Raw genomic sequence first — 9,352 nt, forward strand, 5'->3', positions numbered from 1 at the left:
TTTCATTTATTTCGTGGTCCCCAACTATGAAGTTAAGACATCACTACATTTTTGATACTTCTCATTACTTTCGTCTTTCTTTGATCTATTCTTAATCCAAATTCTGTACTCATTAGTCTGTTCATTCCATTTAATCACTCATGCAGCTCTTCCTCACTTTCACTGAGGATGACAATATCATCTGAAGACTTTATTGTTGATATCCTATCACCATTAATTTTAATCCCGTTTCTAAACCTTTATTTTATCCCCGTCATTGCTCCTTCGTTAAACAGATTGAACTGCATCCCTGCCTTACACCTTTCTGATTCGAGCACTTCGTTCTTGGTCTTTTCTCTTGGTTCTTGTATATATTGTGTATTACCCATCTTTCTCATGGATTATCTATATTACGCTCCGAATTCCGGACATCGTGCACTATTTTTCTAAGTCCACAAATCCTACGGAGGTGTACTGATTTTCCTTAAGTCTTGCTTCCGTCATCAACTGCACTGTCAGAACTGCCTCTGTAGTCCCTTTATCTTTCCCAAAGCCAGAATGATCATCCTCTAACAGATACACAGTTTTCGTCTTTATATTATTCAAGTCGTCAATTTGAATGCATGAGCTATTAAGCTGATTGTACTATGGTTCTCACTCTTTTCTGCCCTTGCTGTCTCCTACAGTGTGTGAATGGTATTTTTTTGAAAGTCTGATGATATGTCTCCAGTCTCATGGATTCTCCACAGCAAAGTCAATTGTCCTTTCATTACCGCATTTGTCAATGATTTCACAAATTTTGGTGGAATGTTACATATGCCTTCTGCGTTATTTGATTCCAAGTCTTCCAAAGCCTTGTTAAACACTGACTCTAATACTGTATCCCTTATGTCTTTCATGGATTGTACACAGCAACTTGAATAGTCCTTTCGTTGCTGCTTCTATCAATGATTTCACAAATTTTGATGGAATCTTACAAATGCCTTCTGCCTTACTTGAGTCCAAGTCTTCCAAAGATCTGTTAAACACTGAATCTAATACTGCATTCCTTATATCTTTCATATCGGCTCACAGTCCTACCGGGATTCCCTCGTAGAGGCCTTCAGTACACATTTTTTCACGTATTCGCTTCTTCTTATTGCGCTCTTAATGTTACTACCCTTAATTTAATTTAATTGCTTTGACTTTTCTATACGGTAAATCAGTCCTTTCGGGAACCAATACTTTTTTCGATTTCTTCGCGTTTTTCTTGCAGTCATTTTGACCTGGATTCACCACACTCCCTATTTATTTCACTTCTAATTAGCACATTTGTGTATTCCTTTCTTTCCCTGAAAATTTTTGCATTTGCTTTTTCTGTCCATAAATTTAAGTATTGTTCTCTGTCACCCAAGGTTCCGTCGCCTTTGCCTTCTTTGTACCTATGTTTGTCCGTCCAACTCCTGTAATTTCCCTCTTTAGTGATGTCAATTCCTCTTCAGCTGAACTGCTTACTTCGGTATGCTTATCGCAGAATCTACAGCCTTAGAAAGCTTCAGAAGTCTGTTATCAATCCACAATATTGAGCGTCCTAATTCTTTCCACTTTGATTCATACGGACGATTCTCGTAACCTTCAGCCTGCTTGTAACATGCCAAAATTTGCCTGGCAGATATTGCTTCCAGCTTCATTTACGGATCAAGGCTACGTAAGTGAATTAAGATTTTACGTGATTTTATTTTATTCTTTGATGTAAAATTTTGTGCACAGTATGTAGTATGTGGAGGCAAAGGTTGCCGGAAGCTGCTGGTTCCAGAGGTAGCATTAAAGAATTGCCTGGAGTCACAACTTAAAACTGTCAGGTCAGGTTACCACAGTTTTGGTCCTACTGCTAATATTACGCTTTTCCGACGAATAATATGCATCGTTCACTTACGAGGTGGTAGATGAAGCGAATTCGATTTGCTTGTCTGTTTAAGGGTTCTGTATTACAAAAGAGCTCCGGCTGAGGAAACCACTAATGGACATGATAGCATCACGTTATCTTTAAGAATTCGAATTAACCATTAATCTTGTGTGAAGGAGCGGATTTTGATCGGCGTTACTTCCGATAAATTGGCGGTGCGGAGAAATTGGCCTGAGCGGATATGAGCGGAACCATATCCGTTGAGAGTGGATTTTGACTTTCGGTTCTTGGACGGATTAGTTGTATTGCCTTGAATGCTCGTGGTAGACTCAAAAGCTATTTTATTCTTGATGCAGACACTACCGTGATCACCAACGAGTTTGAATTGTTGGCGAACTACCCTTTATGTGGTGACTTATTAGGATTCTAAATGGTGTTAATCTGGACAGCAACAGTTTACAAGCTTCGATCTGTTGGTATCTATTGGTTCCAGAACTTCTTAAATGTTGAACGAACGTTTTTCTTCTGATCTGAGCTTGTGTCTCAAGGTGCTAAATCTGCATCGTTGCGGCCCAGTGAATGTTCCCCTGCCGCCATAAAAACCTGCCTAACACACAAAACAGAAGGATTCATTGGCTTCATTGTTCTTACTATGGGGAATTTCTAGGACTGTTGGAGTTCGTTTTTTGTAAAAAAAGTGCGCAAGATATCTCTTGGCCGCGCCCTCATTTCAGTATTGACGGACTACAGCACAACTGAATCATCAGTATCTCATTGGTTAGTTTAGTATAATTTTATACCAATCTTTTCCTTTTCTCGTAGCAGGGTTGTTTCGATTTCCCTACCACGTGTTCCAGTTCTAATTTTGTAGTGTTACATTTTCTCTATAACGCCTAACAGTGTGCTTTAGCGCAATCAGTGCATTTCAGTATTTCGCCATCTCACCATATCGTGGTCTGTTAGGCGATTGCTTTCTTCGGTGTGTTTTCTGCGCTTATAATCCAAGTGACGACGTCGCTTACTACGTACGTGAACCGTGCGTAGCTAGTGTTCGCGCCATCTCTTATGTTAGCTCCTTTTTGTTTTGTTTTTTTTACCGTACTGCCCCCTCGTTATGTTTCAATTTCTATTGTCACTGAGTTGCTGTTTTGCCTGCCCGTGAGCGGCAGCAGCAGCACTTATCGATATAGCCCTGCCCTATTATCTTTGCTGACTGCTATTACTTCCTGGTTGACGTCTGTCGTGCAGCGAGTTGCAACGCGGCTGCAGTGCAGTTCGGACCTGGCAGTCGTAGCGTTGGGACGCTAAATAATGGTAGAATGTCTGTCCCGCGGCGGCACGTGAAAATACGACATACGCAAACTAAAGACAGATCATTAACGTCATCCCAGAATTAACACTTCACTCGGAAATTATTTCATGGTTACGCGTATCCCGAGTAACTTATTACGGCATCCGAGGCTGTTTATAGCAATGATACCGACGCGACGCGACTGCCGGCACAGGTGATGTGCTATTCAGCGTCTGGAGAGAACTGGGGCCTTCCTCTCTCGCGCAGCTTTCTTGTATATAAAGCCGCGGTGCGGACGGCTAAGGGAACGCCTGATCAAAGTTGCTCTCCCGACTAGCCGCTGGGCTAGTAATGCACCACTTTAAGTTATTGAATAAATCATCCCTTCCTTTGCTGATGGCCGATGAAGCTCTCAATTTAAATGTGCAATCAGCTCACAGGTAAGTAATCATAATAAAAGTCTGACGTGGCTAAGTCAAATATTTTGAGCGAGAGAATTAATTTAATTACATTACACGCAGAAGACGAGCTCTGAACTTGCCCTTTGGAGATACGCTATCGCTATACTTTTATAGTTATTCAATTGAAACTTCTCACATCTTTATGATTATAGCGGATCTCGCTTCTACTTAAATTTAAACATCCTAGCCTTATTTATTCGCCTACTTAATCTATCTTGCTTCCTTAATTTTTAAGACAAAAACCAGAAAATCATGAATTTCAACTAAAATTTTAATTTGTGAGATCCACAATACTGTTTCTACTAAATTATCATGAAAAAGGAATCTAAATATAAATTTTTAAGTTTCTAGCTCTCTTCTGTTGCGCCAATGATTTTTACAGAAAAACGTCCAAATTTCGAAATGATTCAAGTTATTGAACTGATATTAAACACATATTGATTTAGTATTACTCCTGACATGCTAGAAACGTTTCAGGTTATTTACTTGATTTTTAAAGTATTGCGCAACATTTATGACGTCAGAGCTAGTTACAGCGGACTATGCTGGCACACAATGGAAAGACTGATGTGAATTTTATACGGCGTGAGTAGGCTGCTTCCCTACAGCGTCTATGGCTTTTACGTTTTGCATTGAACTCCCGATTGTGTGCTGGTCGTGTGGAACTCAAGTTACCTTGTCGGTGGTACCGCTGATTGTCTGTTGGTTGGGTTGTCGTCGGATCTAGAATGATTGGGCAGCCTGCCTGCCTCACCTAAAGTTGGATTAGGTTGTTTGGGGGAAGAGAGCAATCAGCGAGGTCATCGGTCTCATGTGATTAGGGAAGGACGGGGATGGAAGTCGGCCGTGCCCTTTCAAAGGAACCATCCCGGCATTTGCCTGGAGCGATTTAGGGAAACCACGGAAAACCTAAATCAGGCTCGCCGGACGCGGGATTGAACCGTCGTCCTCCCGAATGCGAGTCCAGTGTGCTAACCACTGCGCCACCTCGCTCGGTCTCACCTAAGAGAACGTCAGTATTTCAAGTGCTGGCCGAACCCAGAAACTTCTGAGCGCCGTTAGCAGCACTGCCTTTTCTTATTTTCTGTTGTGTGTATTTTTATGGCTCATAGCCGATGGTTTTGAACTAAAGTTAAATTGTTTTCAGCGGTGTTTAAATCATGGGCTTCCAGCCGCTTTAAAATTAAAAGTTTCTTGCTTGTCAGGTGTTGATTGTTTCGGCCTTCGGCCTGATTAAAATATTGCTTAAAGATAAAGCCTTGGGCCTTCTGCCTACTAAAAATTATTTTAATTGTATTTTGAGTCATGGGCCTTCATCCGTTTTAAAATTAACAGTTTCTTGCTTGTCAGGTGTTAGATTGTTTGGGCCTTCAGTTACGCATGCGTAAACAGATAGTCGATTCAAAACCTTGAGACACCAACTAAATACCGCGGTATCCAGTGCCGTTTACAGTTGGTTCCCAACTCGAATTAAATCGATGCCTTGGCAACAACTGATTTGCCTATCTGATCTTGATGCAACCCAATCGAAATTTTTCGAGCCTTTTCCAAGGATACCTTCTCTTATTGTGATATTTGAATAGTGTGTTTGCTGTTCCCATCCTAAATTTATTGCAGGACTTAAAGTCTCTCATTCCTACTACCAAGCCATATTCTCCTATAACTGTTTCTCTGCCCTAGATTCCTATTCATAACGAACACTGTCCTCTTTACTCCGTTTTCTGCTGCTGTTGACTTTACCTTACATTCGTCTGACCAAAACCTTTCCTTGTATTTCGCCTCACTGAAGCCCATTGTATCTAGACTAAGCCTTTTGCATTTTCCTTTTCTAATCTCTAGTATCGCTCCCGGCATAAGAACTCATCTCTCATTAAGTCAACGGCCTTGTCAAAGTTGGCGGAGGAGCCGACAGAGGTTCAGAGCATTCTCTTCCCTTCAGGGTGGGAAACAGCTCTTAACGGCGGAAGAATCAGTAGTTATCGACGGCATGAAAGTACAGAAGGCAATGAAAACCATTGGATTGAAGACACATAACGTGTATCCACAGGACACGTAGCCTGTAATTGAACAAGTGTCATGATGATCTCTGCATTGACAAAAGATTCCGGAGTAGTCCCCCATTCTCCGGGAGGCAACAGCATGGGGAAAGGTGACCATGAGAAAAATACTGAATAACGAATTAAAGGATAATGTTCTATGATACGGGCGTGGAATGTCAGAAGTTTGAACGTGATGGGAAAATTGGAAGATCTGAAAAGGGAATTCTAAAGCTCAGTCTAGAAAATGGGGGGGGGGGGGGGGGCAGTGAAGTGAAAGAGAAGGATTTCTAGTCAGATGAGCACAGGGTAAAATCAACAGGAGCAGAAAATTGTACAGTGGGAGTTGGATTCGTTATGAACAGGAGAGTAGGGCTTGGAGTGTGCTACCGTGAAAAGATCAGTGATGGGGCAGGTCTCATCAGGATCAACAGCAAACCAACACCGACAGCGACAGATGTTGTGATATGGAAATGATTAGCTTTTCAGAGCATTCACACAAGACTGGCGCCGGTGGCGACACCTACAACGTGCTGACATGAGGAAAGTTTCCAACCGATTTCTCATACACAAACAGCAGTTGACCGGCGTTGCCTGGTGAAACGTTGCTGTGATGCCTCGTGTAAGGAGGAGAAATGCGTACTATCACATTTCCGACTTTGATAAAGATCGGATTGTAGCCTATCACGATTGCGGTTTATCGTATGGCGACATTGTTGCTCTTGTTGATCGAGATCCAATGACTGTTAGCAGAATATGGAATCGGTGTGTTCAGGAGGGTAATACGGAACGCCGTACTGGATCCCAACGGCCTCGTATCACCAGCAGCCGAGTTGACAGCCATCTTATCCGCATGGCTGTAAGTGATCGTGCAGCCACGTCTCGATCCCTGAGTCAACAGATGGGGACGTTTGCAAGACAACAACCATCTGCACGAACAGTTCGACGACGTTTGCAGCAGCTAGGAGACCATGGCTGCGGTTACCCTTGAAGCTGAATCACAGGCAGGAGCGCCTGCGATGGTGTACTCAACGACGAACCTATGTGCACGAACGCCAAAACGTCAGTTTTTTCGATGAATCCGGGTTCTGTTGACATCCGTGTTTGGCGACATCGCGGTGAATGCACGTTGGAAGCGTGTATTCGTCATCGCCATACTGGCGTATCACCCGGCATGATGGTATGGGGTGCCATTGGTTACACGTCTCGGTCATCTCTTGTTCCCATTGACAGCACTTTGAACAGTGGGCGTTACATTTCAGATGTGTTACGACCCGTGGCTCTACTCTTCATTCGATCCCTGCGAAACCATACATTTCCGCTGGATAATGCAAAACCGCATGTTGCAGGTCCTCTACGGGCCTTTCGGGATACATAAAATGTTGACTGCTGCTCTGGCCAGCACATTCTCCAGATCTCTCACCAATTGAAAACGTCTGGTCAATGGTGGTCGAGCAACTGGCTCGTCACAATACGCCAGTCACTACTCTTGAACTGTGGTATCGTGTTGAAGTTGCATGGGCAGCTGTACCTGTACACGCCATCCAAGCTCTATTTGACTCAATACCGAGGCGTATCAAGGCTGTTATTATGGCCAGAGATGGTTGTTCTGGGTATTGATTTCTCAGGATCTATGCACCCAGATTGCGTGAAAATGTAATCACGTGTCAATTCCAGTATAATATATTTGTCCAATGTATACCCGTTTATCATCTGCATTTCTTCTTGGTGTAGCAATTTTAATGGCCAGTAGTGCACTATTGTCAACGGGGAGACATATCAGAATTTGGGCTCCCCTACATACGGTCTTTTTCTGAGTAGGTGAAAAGCTATAGTAACGCACCATCGAAGTTAAGGATCAGTTCAGCTCTCAGGTTCAATACCAAGCAGTCTCTGTCAGTCCATATACCAATGGTCGACGTGACCGAGACAACGAATATTTTGGATCTGGAACTTGAGACGCAACCAGGAGGGGAGAGGATGAACGTTACTAAACATTGGTTTGCTCACTTGCAGATTCCCTTGGCTGAAGCTTTCAAAAGCATCCTGACCATTAATGCGCTGTTTGTTCTTTTTCGGTATAATCGTCTGCTCTTCGGCGTTCCAAGTGCACCGACCGTATTTCAGTTCCATTTGGAATTGAAATCCAAATGGGATTCTGGGTACACAAAATTATTTGCATGATATCATTGTCACTAGAAAAAGTGCACAGGATCTAACAACAAGTTTGGACTGCTCATTCAGTGTGCTCCAGTGGCCTAATTTGAATTGCAATAAGAAAAATTGCTATGTCTTCAGGTCCCAAGTGGAAATCTGAGACATGTTTTCAATGCATTAGGGACATACCCCACTCCTTATCTTATCAAAACCATACAAAACCAACAGTCGCCAGAGATGCCAAACAGCTCACATCCATATTAGATGAACTATACCATTACAGAAAATTCTTTCCTCATGTGGCATCTATCGCTGAACCACTACCTCAGCTCGTTTGCAAGAATGTTAAGCAGTAGTGGTCGTCCACTCTGGACAAATCTTTCCGAGACAGATAGGCTATACCCCTCCCATCGTCCCTCATGGCATACGATCCTACCAAGTACTTGATAGTCATGCCATATGCATCCATCTATGGCTTTGGGGCCATATATTTTCTCGAAATTACATGGTGCCAGTTATTGAATTACGTGAAATAAAACTGTCGTAGCTTCTGAACCGTTTGCGTTAGGACGTTCTAACTGCACAGTTAGCCGCAGAGTATGGTTTGGTTTAGCGAAGCCCATTTTCAATTGGATAGGTTCGTCAGTAAGCCAAATTGGTGCATTTTGGGGACTGAGAATCCGCATTTCGCGATCGAGAAATCTCTTCACCCTGAACGGATGACTATGTGGTGTGCAATGTTCAGTCACGAAATAATCGGTGCTATATTCCTTTATGGCACGGTAACTACCGAATGGTAGGTGAAGGTTTTCGAAGATGATTTCAACCCTATTATCCAAAGTGTCCCTGATTTCTACAAGATGTGGTGCATACAAGACCCCATTGAATCAGGAGAGTGTTTGATGTTCTGGAGGGGCGCTTTGAGGACAGAATTCTGGCTCTGGGGTACCCACAGGCCACTGGCATAGGCCTCGATTGGCCGCCTTATTCTCCGGATCTGAACACATGCGACTCCTTTTTGTGGGACTATATTAAAGACAAGATGTACAGCAATAGCCCCAAAACCATTGCTGAGCTGAAAACAGACATTCAGGAGGTCATCGTCAGCATCGATCTTCCGACACTTCAGTGGTTCATGCAGAATATCGCTACTCGTCTGCGCCACATCATCGCCAATGATTTCAGGGATACTAAACATGTCGTAACCTAAATACGAGTATCTGCAGTGACGTTTACATGCTGAATATAGTGTGTGCACGCTGTAGTTTGTAACTAACTTATGTTTTTTTTTTCATACACATCAATAATTGTCACCCTGTACGTTCAAATCGAAAAGAGAGCGTTAGTTATCATTTTTGGATTGAAGAAATTCTGTGATTATGTGTACCCTGTTAACAGATCATAAACCCATCCTAATACTCTGGGCAGAACTGTGCAACGTCTACAGAGATGGGCACTGTTCCGCTTAGGGTATCATTACGATATCCATTACAGGCCTACAGCACAATTTGCCAACACAAATATCCTGTCATGTCTCCCAGTA

The sequence above is a fragment of the Schistocerca cancellata genome, chromosome 1, assembly GCF_023864275.1.
Source record: "Schistocerca cancellata isolate TAMUIC-IGC-003103 chromosome 1, iqSchCanc2.1, whole genome shotgun sequence".
NCBI classification, from domain to species: domain Eukaryota; kingdom Metazoa; phylum Arthropoda; class Insecta; order Orthoptera; family Acrididae; genus Schistocerca; species Schistocerca cancellata.